General features: G+C 39.5%; 1 long non-coding RNA gene across 1 annotated transcript; it reads right to left on the reverse strand.

Annotated features, from left to right (window-relative positions):
- Positions 1-2,916: 2,916 nt before the first annotated feature.
- On the reverse strand, positions 2,917-6,918 carry LOC144008943 (uncharacterized). The gene is made up of 3 exons (XR_013280791.1): positions 6,020-6,918; positions 5,073-5,316; positions 2,917-4,972 (listed from the first exon to the last, which is right to left on the reverse strand). It is a non-coding gene; the product is annotated as an uncharacterized LOC144008943 (long non-coding RNA).
- Between the last annotated feature and the right edge of the window lie 9,657 nt (positions 6,919-16,575).

The raw sequence follows: 16,575 nt of genomic DNA on the forward strand, positions 1-16,575 counted from the left end.
AAATGGAAATGTACATACGTTTGGATCGGTGTGAAGCCAGTGAACAATTTGAGTGGTGGAAACTAAAAGAATATTCATAAATGACTTAGTCATCACACTTAGAATGAGTTTACATTTTTTGTACAAAATACCGTATGTGTTTTTTTTTTTTTTTTATATAAGCCTCAAGGGCTAGGTGGCGCTGTATTTATAACTGAATGTTGTCATCGAGATACCTTCAGGCCTTGATTATAAGCATACATGTCAAGTGTGGGATTTTTTTTGGAGCATGTACCGTGGAGTTATTAAGCATATCCTTCATTCACGATATTGCTTTTAATGTCCACAGAGGCTATCAAAAATAAATAAAAATATATATATGTTTGGATAAGTCTGATGCCAGTGAACATTTTGAGTGGTGGAAACTAAAAGAATATTCATAAATGACTTAGTTATCACACTTAGAATGAGTTTACATTTTTTGTACAAAATACCGTATGTGGGGTATTTTTTTTTTATGCCTCAAGGGCTAGGTGGCGCTGCATATATAACTGAATGTTGTCATAGAGATAGCTTCAGGCCTTGACGATAAACATACATGTCAAGTTTGGGATTTTTTGGAGCATGTACCGGGGAGTTATTAAGCATATCCTTTTTCAGTGCGAAACACAAATTTTGATGCCCCGCCTTCATCATATAGTATTTCGAAAGGTCAAGATTTTTCCCCCTGTCGTTGGCTCAGGTCTTGACATGGTCCAGGTCAAGTCTTAACTCAGTCAGATGAAACGTGTAGGAGAAGTGGGCAAAAGTCTGCCCCCTGTGAATGTGCAAAAATAGTCAAAAATGGGACATTCAAAAATTCGTAGCTAACTTCCTGTTCATTTTAGCATATGGGTCCAAGAGACTTTTTTGTAGGTCTTGGGCTCCCTCATACACCTAAAAATATTCGTCGTTCTTGCTTAAACGTACAACCGGGGCTGCTTCGTTAAAAACTTCTCGGGGGCGCTATTGAGTCATTTTTGTAAAAATAGCACAATCAACAATAAAATATTGCTCATTTTACCAGGCCAGATGTGTGTGCCAAGTTTCATGAGTTTCTGTGCATGTTTAGACCCTCAAAACTGGCGTTGTTTTCTTGGCGAACAGCGCTTAGCCACACCCACAGCAATTCGCGAAAACTCACAAACTTCGTGTTGTGACATCATGAAGGCCGAAACCCTCATCTGAGCAAATATGAGGTAGGCCCAGTTAACGTGTTTGGAGAAAAACGTAGAAGAAAATTCGTAAGAAAAAAAATTGCCACTAGGTGGCGCTATCAGTTAGATGAAATATAAGTCAGTAGATGTCTTTAGGGCTGGACTCTCATCAAATGTGTGAAATTTTGAGAAGATAGGATCATCTCGGTCAAGTTAATGCAGCTTTTATTTTCACGAAAAATCTTCAGACTTTGCGTCACCGTAGCGGCCACGCCCTTTGGCGAAAAGTTACAATATTCGGTGTGGGGCATGATCAACATCTTAAGGCTTTTCTGACCAATTTTCAAATGGATCCCTTCAACAGGCTCAGCACAGTAGCTAAAAACGGAAAGTATGACATTTATTGTAACCACTAGGTGGCGCTATATGTATAACTGAATTTTATCATATAGATGTTTTCAGGCCGTGACTATTACGTTGCCTGAGAAGTTTGAGATTTTTTGGAGCTTGAACATGGGAGTTATTAAGCATTTGCTCTTTCTGGACAAATGAAATTTTAAAGGCAATATTTGATGCCCCGCCCCCGTCATATAGTATTTCAAAAAGGCAAGATGTTTTGCCCAGTTGTTCTCTCAGGTCTTGAGATGATAAATGCCAAGTTTGAAGTCAATTGGATGAAAAATGTTTGCAAAGGGGGAAAAAGCATGACCACAGTGAATGTGCCAAAATAGGCCAAAATTGGACATTAAAAAATTCATAGCTCACTTCCTGTACATTTTAGCTACATGGTCCCAATAGACTTTTTTGTGCGTCTCGGGGTGCTACACGTGCCTGCCAATTTTTGTTGCTCTAGCTCAAACGTGCCGGGCTTGGTTTTTATTTTTCTACGCTAGGGGGCGCTATCGAGTCGCATTGTTATGACGACTTAATAATATCAAATTTTTCGCCGGGCCTGAGGAGTGTGCAAAGTTCGGTGAGTTTTCGTGAATGTTTAGGTACCCAAAATCGCGATCGTTTGCGGAGAATAAAGAAGAAGAATAATAATAACTAGAGCTGCGAGCAGCTATAAAGGGCCCTCGCAGCCCGGGCCACGTTGGAGTCCTTGCACGTTGGGGTACTTGCACGTTAGGGTACTGGCACGTTGGGGTACTGGCACGTTGGGGTACTGGCACGTTGGGGTACTGGCATATTGGAAGCAAAATTTCTTTGAAAATGGCATAATAAACGTTTACATGTAGAATATTTTTTTTGCCAGTGTGTGTCAAGCTCAACGGGCTTTGGTGATTGTTAAGACCTGCAAAAATCAGCGTCCTTTTTTATTTTTAGGCAATGAGTTGCCCTGATTGGTATTTTTTGTAAAAGTCTATATATACATCATCGCTCGTTGTACTCATTGCACAATGTTACTTTTATTGTCCAAAGGGGCAATCAAAAATGAATAAAACAAAATGGAAACGTACATACGTTTGGATCGGTGTGAAGCCAGTGAACAATTTGAGTGGTGGAAACTAAAAGAATATTCATAAATGACTTAGTCATCACACTTAGAATGAGTTTACATTTTTTTGTACAAAATACCGTATGTGGGTTTTTTTTTTTTATATAAGCCTCAAGGGCTAGGTGGCGCTGTATTTATAACTGAATGTTGTCATCGAGATACCTTCAGGCCTTGATTATAAGCATACATGTCAAGTGTGGGATTTTTTTTGGAGCATGTACCGTGGAGTTATTAAAGCCCCAGTGTGTAGCTCACGACCGCCATCTATCGGTCAAACAAGATAATGCAATGATTTTAAGCACACGAACTACGGCGTCCCAGAGAGACCCTACTTCAACAGCCTACCACCAATTTCACCGGAACAGAACGCAAACAACTTCTGGTATTCCCTCGAGTGATGACGTAAGTGAATTGCATTTGTTAGACATACTGTACAGATCCCTAATAATTGTGATTTAGTCATTTAATTTCAGAATTAATATTTTTGTCGGCATTGTTTGGAAATACTGTACGTCAGCTAATGATAATGGCTATCTATGTTCATATTTGTTAGTGTAACTAAACCATGCAACAGAGAACACACAGTTATGTTATACGTTTTATAGACATGTGGACCATCTCAAAGGGGGCGAGAGAGACGACGAGGAAGAGAACGCGGTGCCTCGTAACGTACAATTATGTCATCATGGAAAAATAATTCCATTCGAGCATGCATGTGAATGGCTCAAAACATACCTTTGCTTGGAATATGTGGTATTTAGATTACATAGTTTGCTGATATGTTTAGTATATCATGCAAAAATAATGGTGTTAACTGAACGACACATCTGCAACTCAGACTCGTAACCCCCCCGTGTCTTGTTGCTACTAACCACTCAGAAAAGTGCTGCTTACAAAAACATTTGAAACCCTTTACTCAGATATCGATTTGTCACCATGTTGAACAATTTTACCTAATAAATATCACTAAGCAACTTAATTAGTTTTGATTGAAGATACAACAGCTTCCTTGTACTTCGATGTGCAGGAATTTACATGGCTTTCACAAATAGTCTTGCTCATGTAATAATGTACTTCATTGGCTCAGTGACTTTCAGTTCATTGTTTGGTACCTCATCTGACATACAATTGTTACCTTCTTGCAGAGACTCGTACAGGAAATGACCATGGAGGAACATGAAGATATCCAAGTCCAGCTGATAGACTGACACCAAGAAATACTTTTTGACACATCAGCACCACCATGATTTCCTGTACCTGGATCCCACATCAGCACCACCATGATTTCCTGTACCTGGATCCCACATCAGCACCACCATGATTTCCTGTACCTGGATCCCAGACTGCAGCACCTTGGTGGACTTGTAGCAAATAAGTGACACTTTCCCAGATCCTTGAGGACAATACAAAGGTTTTTTACCTGGCATATAATTAGTCCATGTCTGACACTTGTTGTTGTAGTTTGTATAACTTGTATATTGTTGTTGTGTGTTAATTTGTACATTTTGAATAACTAAAAAAATACTATTTCCTTTGGCGTCAACATGCAGTGTTCATTCGACACCTAACCTAACACTATTTTACATGACCAGAAATGTAAAACATCAAAAGCCTGGAGAATTATTATAAATGCTTGCAATGACAAGGAATTCTTCATTGGCCAATGAATGTAAGGTACAGTACATGAAAATGAATGAATAAAATAAAGTAAAATAAAAGTCTACATGAAATGAACATATTAACTAAAAAAAAAAAAAAATGCTGTTAGAATATAATGAGCTACATGAATTGCAGTTGTTCCAGAATTTTACCAATACGCTGTGCATTTCAAAATATGGAAAATAGACATACAGGTTTGGGCCAAAAGTAGTGTTACAGAGCAGGTATGTGTTGTACACAGCTAAAATATCTGATTAACTCAATACCATGATGGTTTTTTGTGTGTGTGTGTGTGTGTGTGTGTGTGTGCTGACATTGCCCCCCATTAACATTGCAACATTCCTCAAACTCTCCCGAACACAGTATGATCTGTAACACTACTTTTCGCCTACTCTATGATGTTATTGGGGCAAAATTAAGGAAGGCTTGTCCATTGATTGTGTGAACAGACTGCAGTAAAAATGAAGTCACTTCAATGTTTGCTGGTTTTATTAAGTTTGACATGCTCCTTGACTGCACAAGTACATGTTATGGAGTGAGGGCATGTTCCCACCAACGATGATATCATATTCTTCAAAGGCTTGCTGAGGAAAGTGAGGGAGGAGTCACTCCATGGCTTCAGACACCTGGTCAGCAGGTCCTGTGTAAAACAAGTGGTGCTTGTACATGTGACCATTCCGTATTGCTTCACACAAAAAGTTCATGTAGTGTGCAATGCCGTCCATATGTAAATGACATACCAAGACGTCGGCTGACTTCAGTTTGTTGCAGCTCAGATATGGTAGGTGGAGATACTGGTGGTACAACACCGAAGCCTTCTGGGGTCCTCCATTCAAGTGTCCTCATTCGGGGCATTCCAATATGGCTGCTGACTCTCCCCTTGATATTTTTTTTTCTTGCAGGTCGGTGATGTATTTAAACGGTGCATGAATGCTTGTATACATCAGAATATGGTTCTGGAACCCCTCAAGTTTGGCTGTTGATCTAGTGTGACACAAACAAAAACACAATTATAAAATAAAATAGAATAATTGATGATACTACTATATGTCACCAACTTTCCAACAAAGCCCCCAAAATAGAGGTAAGATCTTTAGTTTTTGGGCCCAAAACATTGTATTAGCTAGATAAAAGTAACTTGACTGCATACTGCATAGAATATGCAAAGGCTGCTTGCTTGTCGAATTTCCGTGGAAAACGTGGCAGCCTGTAAATTCTTGTGCACCCAATTACACAATGGACCAGTACACACTTGAGTGAGAGAGTTCAGACTCTAGCAGTGCTTACGGTACAGCCAGCATTTAAGTCCAGAAAGTTATTCCCTGCCGAAAATTAATTTCGAGAACCCTATTTTCACCAACCACAACGAAAATAATTTTCAACTCCTCCACTAATACAGTATGCTTTAGATTCTCTATTGAAGTTATGGGCAAATATACCTCCGAAATCACAGTTACATTACATTACACAATAACTTGCGCATTTACTCTAAATATAACGTGCCAGCGGGAATCTTTTTTTTTTTTCAAAGCAAGTAGCTACATAACGAAATCGTTCGAGTGGTGCGGAGTTGCTAATCAACAGATACAGTGATCGTAAAACAAAGGTACGAACATCGTATTAATTAGTACGGAGTATACCTTTTCTCTCGCTCTCAAAACGTAAACACAAATGTACTCTTACTTACCGGTCAAGTAGAAAGCAGTCGAAGGCACCGGCACGTCCCAAACCTAGTCTGTTCCTCATTTCTCTCCATCTGGCAAATGCGGCTACAATATAAACTCTTGTTTTGTCGCGCTGAAATAAAATAAATTCCCAAAGTAAGTGTGATGCTTGATAATGCTCTCTTCGGGGACCGGAAACTCTTCTTCTTCGTGGACATGCGGTCGCCATACAAACCGGAAGTGCGTTCCAAAAACGCGTTAAGAAATGGAGCGCTGAAATTTGTCTTTGACGGCACCCGTAGCAGAAAGATGGCGGCGAAACATGGCAGACACTAGCAGGCGAGGCGCGGACATGTAAGATAATTTGCGATTTCTAGACTAACCGTTATATTTTAAAAAAGTACGTTTATGCGATACAACATATCTTTTTACATACTACTAACACAAACAATTGTTTTTTTTTTCCGAATGATTTATTATTTCACCACTAGATGCCACTGTATAATACTGAGTGTACCTTTAAGCATATCCTTCATTCACGATATTGCTTTTAATGTCCACAGAGGCTATCAAAAATAAATAAAAATATATATATGTTTGGATAAGTCTGATGCCAGTGAACATATTGAGTGGTGGAAACTAAAAGAATATTCATAAATGACTTAGTTATCACACTTAGAATGAGTTTACATTTTTTGTACAAAATACCGTATGTGGGGTATTTTTTTTTATGCCTCAAGGGCTAGGTGGCGCTGCATATATAACTGAATGTTGTCATAGAGATAGCTTCAGGCCTTGACGATAAACATACATGTCAAGTTTGGGATTTTTTGGAGCATGTGCCGGGGAGTTATTAAGCATATCCTTTTTCAGTGCGAAACACAAATTTTGATGCCCCGCCTTCATCATATAGTATTTCGAAAGGTCAAGATTTTTCCCCCTGTCGTTGGCTCAGGTCTTGACATGGTCCAGGTCAAGTCTTAACTCAGTCAGATGAAACGTGTAGGAGAAGTGGGCAAAAGTCTGCCCCCTGTGAATGTGCAAAAATCGTCAAAAATGGGACATTCAAAAATTCGTAGCTCACTACCTGTTCATTTTAGCATATGGGTCCAAGAGACTTTTTTGTAGGTCTTGGGCTCCCTCATACACCTAAAAATATTCGTCGTTCTTGCTTAAACGTACAACCGGGGCTGCTTCGTTAAAAACTTCTAGGGGGCGCTATTGAGTCATTTTTGTAAAAATAGCACAATCAACAATAAAATATGGCTCATTTTACCAGGCCAGATGTGTGTGCCAAGTTTCATGAGTTTCTGTGCATGTTTAGACCCTCAAAACTGGCGTTGTTTTCTTGGCGAACAGCGCTTAGCCACACCCACAGCAATTCGCGAAAACTCACAAACTTCGTGTTGTGACATCATGAAGGCCGAAACCCTCATCTGAGCAAATATGAGGTAGGTCCAGTTAACGTGTTTGGAGAAAAACGTTGAAGAAAATTCGTAAGAAAAAAAATTGCCACTAGGTGGCGCTATCAGTTAGATGAAATATAAGTCAGTAGATGTCTTTAGGGCTGGACTCTCATCAAATGTGTGAAATTTTGAGAAGATAGGATCATCTCGGTCAAGTTAATGCAGCTTTTATTTTCACGAAAAATCTTCAGACTTTGCGTCACCGTAGCGGCCACGCCCTTTGGCGAAAAGTTACAATATTCGGTGTGGGGCATGATCAACATCTTAAGGCTTTTCTGACCAATTTTCAAATGGATCCCTTCAACAAGCTCAGCACAGTAGCTAAAAACGTAAAGTATGACATTTATTGTAACCACTAGGTGGCGCTATATGTATAACTGAATTTTATCATATAGATGTTTTCAGGCCGTGACTATTACGTTGCCTGAGAAGTTTGAGATTTTTTTGAGCTTGAACATGGGAGTTATTAAGCATTTGCTCTTTCTGGACAAATGAAATTTTAAAGGCAATATTTGATGCCCCGCCCCCGTCATATAGTATTTCAAAAAGGCAAGATGTTTTGCCCAGTTGTTCTCTCAGGTCTTGAGATGATAAATGCCAAGTTTGAAGTCAATTGGATGAAAAATGTTTGCAAAGGGGGAAAAAGCATGACCACAGTGAATGTGCCAAAATAGGCCAAAATTGGACATTAAAAAATTCATAGCTCATTTCCTGTACATTTTAGCTACATGGTCCCAATAGACTTTTTTGTGCGTCTCGGGGTGCTACACGTGCCTGCCAATTTTCGTTGCTCTAGCTCAAACGTGCCGGGCTTGGTTTTTATTTTTCTATGCTAGGGGGCGCTATGGAGTCGCGTTGTTATAACGACTTCATAATATCAAATTTTTCGCCGGACCTGAGGAGTGTGCAAAGTTCGGTGAGTTTTCGTGAATATTTAGGTACCCAAAATCGCGATTGTTTGCGGAGAATAAAGAAGAAGAAGAAGAAGAAGAATAATAACTAGAGCTGCGAGCAGCTATAAAGGGCCCTCGCAGCCCGGGCCACGTTGGGGTCCTTGCACGTTGGGGTACTTGCACGTTGGGGTACTGGCACATTGGGGTACTGGCATATTGGAAGCAAAATTTCTTTGAAAATGGCATAATAAACGTTTACATTTAGAATATTTTTTTGCCAGTGTGTGTGTCAAGCTCAACGGGTTTTGGTGATTGTTAAGACCTGCAAAAATCAGCGTCCTTTTTTATTTTTAGGCAATGAGTTGCCCTGATTGGTATTTTTTTGTAAAAGTGTATATACACATCATCGCTCGTTGTACTCATTGCACAATGTTACTTATATTGTCCAAAGGGGCAATCAAAAATGAATAAAACAAAATGGAAACGTACATACGTTTGGATCGGTGTGAAGCCAGTGAACAATTTGAGTGGTGGAAACTAAAAAAATATTCATAAATGACTTAGTTATCACACTTAGAATGAGTGTACATTTTTTGTACAAAATACCGTATGTGGGGTATTTTTTTTTCATGCCTCAAGGGCTAGGTGGCGCTGCATATATAACTGAATGTTGTCATAGAGATAACTTCAGGCCTTGACGATAAACATACATGTCAAGTTTGGGATTTTTTGGAGCATGTACCGGGGAGTTATCAAGCATATCCTTTTTCATTGCGAAACACAAATCTTGATGCCACGCCCTCATCATATAGTATTTCGAAAAGTCAAGATTTTCCCCCCTGTCGTTGGCTCAGGTCTTGACATTGTCCAGGTCAAGTCTTAACTCAGTCGGATGAAACGTGGAGAAGAAGTGGGCAAAAGTATGCCCCCTGTAAATGTGCAAAAATCATCAAAAATGGGACATTCAAAAATTCGTAGCTCACTTCCTGTTCATTTTAGCATATGGGTCCAAGAGACTTTTATGTAGGTCTTGGGCTCCCTCATACACCTAAAATTTTTCGTAGATCTTGCTTAAACGTACAACCGGGGCTGCTTCGTTAAAATTTTCTAGGGGGCGCTATTGAGTCATTTTTGTAAAAATAGCACAATCAACATTAAAATATTGCTCATTTTACCAGGCCAGATGTGTGTGCCAAGTTTCATGAGTTTCTGTGCATGTTTAGACCCTCAAAACCGGCGTTGTTTTCTTGGCGAACAGCGCTTAGCCACGCCCACAGCAATTCACGAAAACTCACAAACTTCGTGTTGTGACATCATGAAGGCCGAAACCCTCATCTGAGCAAATCTGAGGTAGGTCCAGTTAACGTGTTTGGACAAAAACGTAGAAGAAAATTTGTAAGAAAAAAAAAATGCCACTAGGTGGCGCTATCAGTAAGATGAAATATAAGTTCGTAGATGTCTTTAGGGCTGGACTCTCATCAAATGTGTGAAATTTTGAGAAGATAGGATCATCTCGGTCAAGTTAATGCAGCTTTTATTGTCACGAAAAATCTTCAGACTTTGCGTCACCGTAGCGGCCACGCCCTTTGGCGAAAAGTTACAATATTCGGTGTGGGGCATGATCAACATCTTAAGGCTTTTCTGACCAATTTTCAACTGGATCCCTTCAACGAGCTCAGCACAGTAGCTAAAAACGTAAAGTATGACATTTATTGTTACCACTAGGTGGCGCTATATGTATAACTGAATTTTATCATATAGATGTTTTCAGGTCGTGACTATTACGTTTTCTGAGAAGTTTGAGATTTTTCTGAGCTTGAACATGGGAGTTATTAAGCATTTGCTCTTTCTGGACAAATGAAATTTTCAAGGCAATATTTGATGCCCCGCCCCCGTCATATAGTATTTCGAAAAGTCAAGGTTTTTTGCCCAGTTGTTGTCTCAGGTCTTGAGATGATAAATGCCAATTTTGAAGTCAACTGGATGAAAAATGTTTGCAAAGGGGGAAAAAGCATGACCACAGTGAATGTGCCAAAATAGGCCAAAATTGGACATTAAAAAATTCATAGCTCATTTCCTGTACATTTTAGCTACATGGTCCCAATAGACTTTTTTGTGCGTCTCGGGGTGCTACACGTGCCTGCCAATTTTCGTTGCTCTAGCTCAAACGTGCCGGGTTTGGTTATTATTTTTCTACGCTAGGGGGCGCTATAGAGTCGCGTTGTTATGACGCCTTCATAATATCAAATTTTTCGCCGGGCCCGAAGAGTGCGCAAAGTTCGGTGAGTTTTCGTGAATGTTTAGGTACCCAAAATCGCGATCGTTTGCGGAGAATAAAGAATAATAATAACTAGAGCTGCGAGCAGCTATAAAGGGCCCTCGCAGCCCGGGCCACGTTGGGGTCCTTGCACGTTGGGCTACTGGCATATTGGAAGCAAAATTTCTTTGAAAATGGCATAATAAACGTTTACATGTAGAATATTTTTTTTTGCCAGTGTGTGTCAAGCTCAACGGGTTTTGGTGGTTGTTAAGACCTGCAAAAATCAGCGTCCTTTTTTATTTTTAGGCAATGAGTTGCCCTGATTGGTATTTTTTGTAAAAGTGTATATACACATCATCGCTCGTTGTACTCATTGCACAATGTTACTTTTATTGTCCAAAGGGGCAATCAAAAATGAATAAAACAAAATGGAAACGTGCATACGTTTGGATCGGTGTGAAGCCAGTGAACAATTTGAGTGGTGGAAACTAAAAGAATATTCATAAATGACTTAGTTATCACACTTAGAATGAGTGTACATTTTTTGTACAAAACACCGTATGTGGGTTTATATATATATATATATATATATATATATATATATAAATGCCTCAAGGGCTAGGTGGCGCTGTATTTATAACTGAATGTTGTCATAGAGATACCTTCAGGCCTTGATTATAAGCATACATGTCAAGTGTGGGATTTTTTTTGGAGCATGTACCGTGGAGTTATTAAGCATATCCTTCATTCACGATATTGCTTTTAATGTCCACAGAGGCTATCAAAAATAAATAAAAATATATATATGTTTGGATAAGTCTGATGCCAGTGAACATTTTGAGTGGTGGAAACTAAAAGAATATTCATAAATGACTTAGTTATCACACTCAGAATGAGTTGACATTTTTTGTACAAAATACCGTATGTGGGGTATTTTTTTTTTATGCCTCAAGGGCTAGGTGGCGCTGCATATATAACTGAATGTTGTCATAGAGATAGCTTCAGGCCTTGACGATAAACATACATGTCAAGTTTGGGATTTTTTGGAGCATGTACCGGGGAGTTATTAAGCATATCCTTTTTCAGTGCGAAACACAAATTTTGATGCCCCGCCTTCATCATATAGTATTTCGAAAGGTCAAGATTTTTCCCCCTGTCGTTGGCTCAGGACTTGACATGGTCCAGGTCAAGTCTTAACTCAGTCAGATGAAACGTGTAGGAGAAGTGGGCAAAAGTCTGCCCCCTGTGAATGTGCAAAAATTGTCAAAAATGGGACATTCAAAAATTCGTAGCTCACTTCCTGTTCATTTTAGCATATGGGTCCAAGAGACTTTTTTGTAGGTCTTGGGCTCCCTCATACACCTAAAAATATTCGTCGTTCTTGCTTAAACGTACAACCGGGGCTGCTTCGTTAAAAACTTCTAGGGGGCGCTATTGAGTCATTTTTGTAAAAATAGCACAATCAACAATAAAATATTGCTAATTTTACCAGGCCAGATGTGTGTGCCAAGTTTCATGAGTTTCTGTGCATGTTTAGACCCTCAAAACTGGCGTTATTTTCTTGGCGAACAGCGCTTAGCCACACCCACAGCAATTCGCGAAAACTCACAAACTTCGTGTTGTGACATCATGAAGGCCGAAACCCTCATCTGAGCAAATATGAGGTAGGTCCAGTTAACGTGTTTGGAGAAAAACGTAGAAGAAAATTCGTAAGAAAAAAAATTGCCACTAGGTGGCGCTATCAGTTAGATGAAATATAAGTCAGGAGATGTCTTTAGGGCTGGACTCTCATCAAATGTGTGAAATTTTGAGAAGATAGGATCATCTCGGTCAAGTTAATGCAGCTTTTATTTTCACGAAAAATCTTCAGACTTTGCGTCACCGTAGCGGCCACGCCCTTTGGCGAAAAGTTACAATATTCGGTGTGGGGCATGATCAACATCTTAAGGCCTTTCTGACCAATTTTCAAATGGATCCCTTCAACAAGCTCAGCACAGTAGCTAAAAACGTAAAGTATGACATTTATTGTAACCACTAGGTGGCGCTATATGTATAACTGAATTTTATCATATAGATGTTTTCAGGCCGTGACTATTACGTTGCCTGAGAAGTTTGAGATTTTTTGGAGCTTGAACATGGGAGTTATTAAGCATTTGCTCTTTCTGGACAAATGAAATTTTAAAGGCAATATTTGATGCCCCGCCCCCGTCATATAGTATTTCAAAAAGGCAAGATGTTTTGCCCAGTTTTTCTCTCAGGTCTTGAGATGATAAATGCCAAGTTTGAAGTCAATTGGATGAAAAATGTTTGCAAAGGGGGAAAAAGCATGACCACAGTGAATGTGCCAAAATAGGCCAAAATTGGACATAAAAAAATTCATAGCTCACTTCCTGTACATTTTAGCTACATGGTCCCAATAGACTTTTTTGTGCGTCTCGGGGTGCTACACGTGCCTGCCAATTTTCGTTGCTCTAGCTCAAACGTGCCGGGCTTGGTTTTTATTTTTCTATGCTAGGGGGCGCTATAGAGTCGCGTTGTTATGACGACTTCATAATATCAAATTTTTCGCCGGGCCTGAGGAGTGTGCAAAGTTTGGTGAGTTTTCGTAAATGTTTAGGTACCCAAAATCGTGATCGTTTACGGAGAAGAAGAAGAAGAATAATAATAATAATCCGATCGAAAAACAATAGGGACCTCGCAGCGGTAGCTGCTCGGGCCCTAATAATAATAATAATAATAATAATAATAATAATAATTTTTACAAAAACAATAGGGACCTCGCAGCGGTCGCTGCTCGGGCCCTAACTAGAGCTGCGAGCAGCTATAAAGGGCCCTCGCAGCCCGGGCCACGTTGGGGTCCTTGCACGTTGGGGTACTTGCACGTTGGGGTACTGGCACATTGGGGTACTGGCATATTGGAAGCAAAATTTCTTTGAAAATGGCATAATAAACGTTTACATTTAGAATATTTTTTTGCCAGTGTGTGTATCAAGCTCAACGGGTTTTGGTGATTGTTAAGACCTGCAAAAATCAGCGTCCTTTTTTATTTTTAGGCAATGAGTTGCCCTGATTGGTATTTTTTTGTAAAAGTGTATATACACATCATCGCTCGTTGTACTCATTGCACAATGTTACTTATATTGTCCAAAGGGGCAATCAAAAATGAATAAAACAAAATGGAAACGTACATACGTTTGGATCGGTGTGAAGCCAGTGAACAATTTGAGTGGTGGAAACTAAAAGAATATTCATAAATGACTTAGTTATCACACTTAGAATGAGTGTACATTTTTTGTACAAAATACCGTATGTGGGGTATTTTTTTTTCATGCCTCAAGGGCTAGGTGGCGCTGCATATATAACTGAATGTTGTCATAGAGATAACTTCAGGCCTTGACGATAAACATACATGTCAAGTTTGGGATTTTTTGGAGCATGTACCGGGGAGTTATCAAGCATATCATTTTTCATTGCGAAACACAAATTTTGATGCCCCGCCCTCATCATATAGTATTTCGAAAAGTCAAAATTTTTCCCCCTGTCGTTGGCTCAGGTCTTGACATGGTCCAGGCTAAGTCTAACTCAGTCGGATGAAACGTATAGGAGAAGTGGGCAAAAGTCTGCCCCCTGTGAATGTGCAAAAATCGTCAAAAATGGGACATTCAAAAATTCGTAGCTCACTTCCTGTTCATTTTAGCATATGGGTACAAGAGACTTTTTTGTAGGTCTTGGGCTCCCTTATACACCTAAAAATATTCGTCGTTCTTTCTTAAACGTACAACCGGGGCTGCTTCGTTAAAAATTTCGAGGGGGCGCTATTGAGTCATTTTTTTAAAAATAGCACAATCGCCGATAAAAAATTGCTCATTTTACCAGGCCAGATGTGTGTGCCAAGTTTCAGGAGTTTCTGTGCATGTTTAGACCCTCAAAACTGGCGTTGTTTTCTTGGCGAACAGCGCTTAGCCACGCCCACAGCAATTCGCGAAAACTCACAAACTTCGTGTTGTGACATCATGAAGGCCGAAACCCTCATCTGAGCAAATATGAGGTAGGTCCAGTTAACGTGTTTGGAGAAAAACGTAGAAGAAAATTCGTAAGAAAAAAAATTGCCACTAGGTGGCGCTATCAGTAAGATGAAATGTAAGTTAGTAGATGTCTTTAGGGCTGGACTCTCATCAAATGTGTGAAATTTTGAGAAGATAGGATCATCTCGGTCAAGTTAATGCAGCTTTTATTGTCACGAAAAATCTTCAGACTTTGCGTCACCGTAGCGGCCACGCCCTTTGGCGAAAAGTTACAATATTCGGTGTGGGGCATCATCAACATCTTAAGGCTTTTCTGACCAATTTTCAACTGGATCCCTTCAACGAGCTCAGCACAGTAGCTAAAAACGTAAAGTATGACATTTATTGTAACCACTAGGTGGCGCTATATGTAGAACTGAATTTTGTCATATAGATGTTTTCAGGCCGTGACTATTACGTTGCCTGAGAAGTTTGAGATTTTTTGGAGCTTGTACATGGGAGTTATTAAGCATTTGCTCTTTCCGGACAAATGAAATTTTAAAGGCAATATTTGATGCCCCGCCCCCGTCATATAGTATTTCAAAAAGGCAAGACTTTTTGCCCAGCTGTTCTCTTAGGTCTTGAGATGATAAATGCCAAGTTTGAAGTCAATGGGATGAAAAATGTTTGCATAGGGGGAAAAAGCATGACCACAGTGAATGTGCCAAAATAGGCCAAAATTGGACATTAAAAAATTCATAGCTCACTTCCTGTACATTTTAGCTACATGGTCCCAATAGACTTTTTTGTGCGTCTCGGGGTGCTACACGTGCCTACCAATTTTCGTTGCTCTAGCTCAAACGTGCCGGGCTTGGTTTTTATTTTTCTATGCTAGGGGGCGCTATAGAGTCGGGTTGTTATGACGACTTCATAATATCAAATTTTTCGCCGGACCTGAGGAGTGTGCAAAGTTCGGTGAGTTTTCGTGAATGTTTAGGTACCCAAAATCGTGATCGTTTACGGAGAAGAAGAAGAAGAAGAAGAATAATAATAATAACTAGAGCTGCGAGCAGCTATAAAGGGCCCTCACAGCCCGGGCCACGTTGGGGTCCTTGCACGTTGGGGTACTTGCACGTTGGGGTACTGGCACGTTGGGGTACTGGCATATTGGAAGCAAAATTTCTTTGAAAATGGCATAATAAACGTTTACATGTAGAATATTTTTTTTGCCAGTGTCAAGCTCAACGGATTTTGGTGATTGTTAAGACCTGCAAAAATCAGCGTCCTTATTTATTTTTAGGCAATGAGTTGCCCTGATTGGTATTTTTTTGTAAAAGTGTATATACACATCATCGCTCGTTGTACTCATTGCACAATGTTTACTTTTATTGTCCAAAGGGGCAATCAAAAATGAATAAAACAAAATGGAAACGTACATACGTTTGGATCGGTGTGAAGCCAGTGAACAATTTGAGTGGTGGAAACTAAAAGAATATTCATAAATGACTTAGTTATCACACTTAGAATGAGTGTACATTTTTTGTACAAAATACCGTATGTGGGGTATTTTTTTTATTTTTTTTTATATAAGCCTCAACGGCTAGGTGGCGCTGTATTTATAACTGAATGTTGTCATCGAGATACCTTCAGGCCTTGATTATAAGCATACATGTCAAGTGTGGGATTTTTTTTGGAGCATGTACCGTGGAGTTATTAAGCATATCCTTCATTCACGATATTGCTTTTAATGTCCATAGAGGCTATCAAAAATAAATAAAAATATATATATGTTTGGATAAGTCTGATGCCAGTGAACATTTTGAGTGGTGGAAACTAAAATAATATTCATAAATGACTTCGTTATCACACTTAGAATGAGTTTACATTTTTTGTACAAAATACCGTATGTGGGGTATTTTTTTTTCATGCCTCAAGGGCTAGGTGGCGCTGCATATA

Source organism: Festucalex cinctus, chromosome 20, assembly GCF_051991245.1.
Source record: "Festucalex cinctus isolate MCC-2025b chromosome 20, RoL_Fcin_1.0, whole genome shotgun sequence".
NCBI lineage: Eukaryota > Metazoa > Chordata > Actinopteri > Syngnathiformes > Syngnathidae > Festucalex > Festucalex cinctus.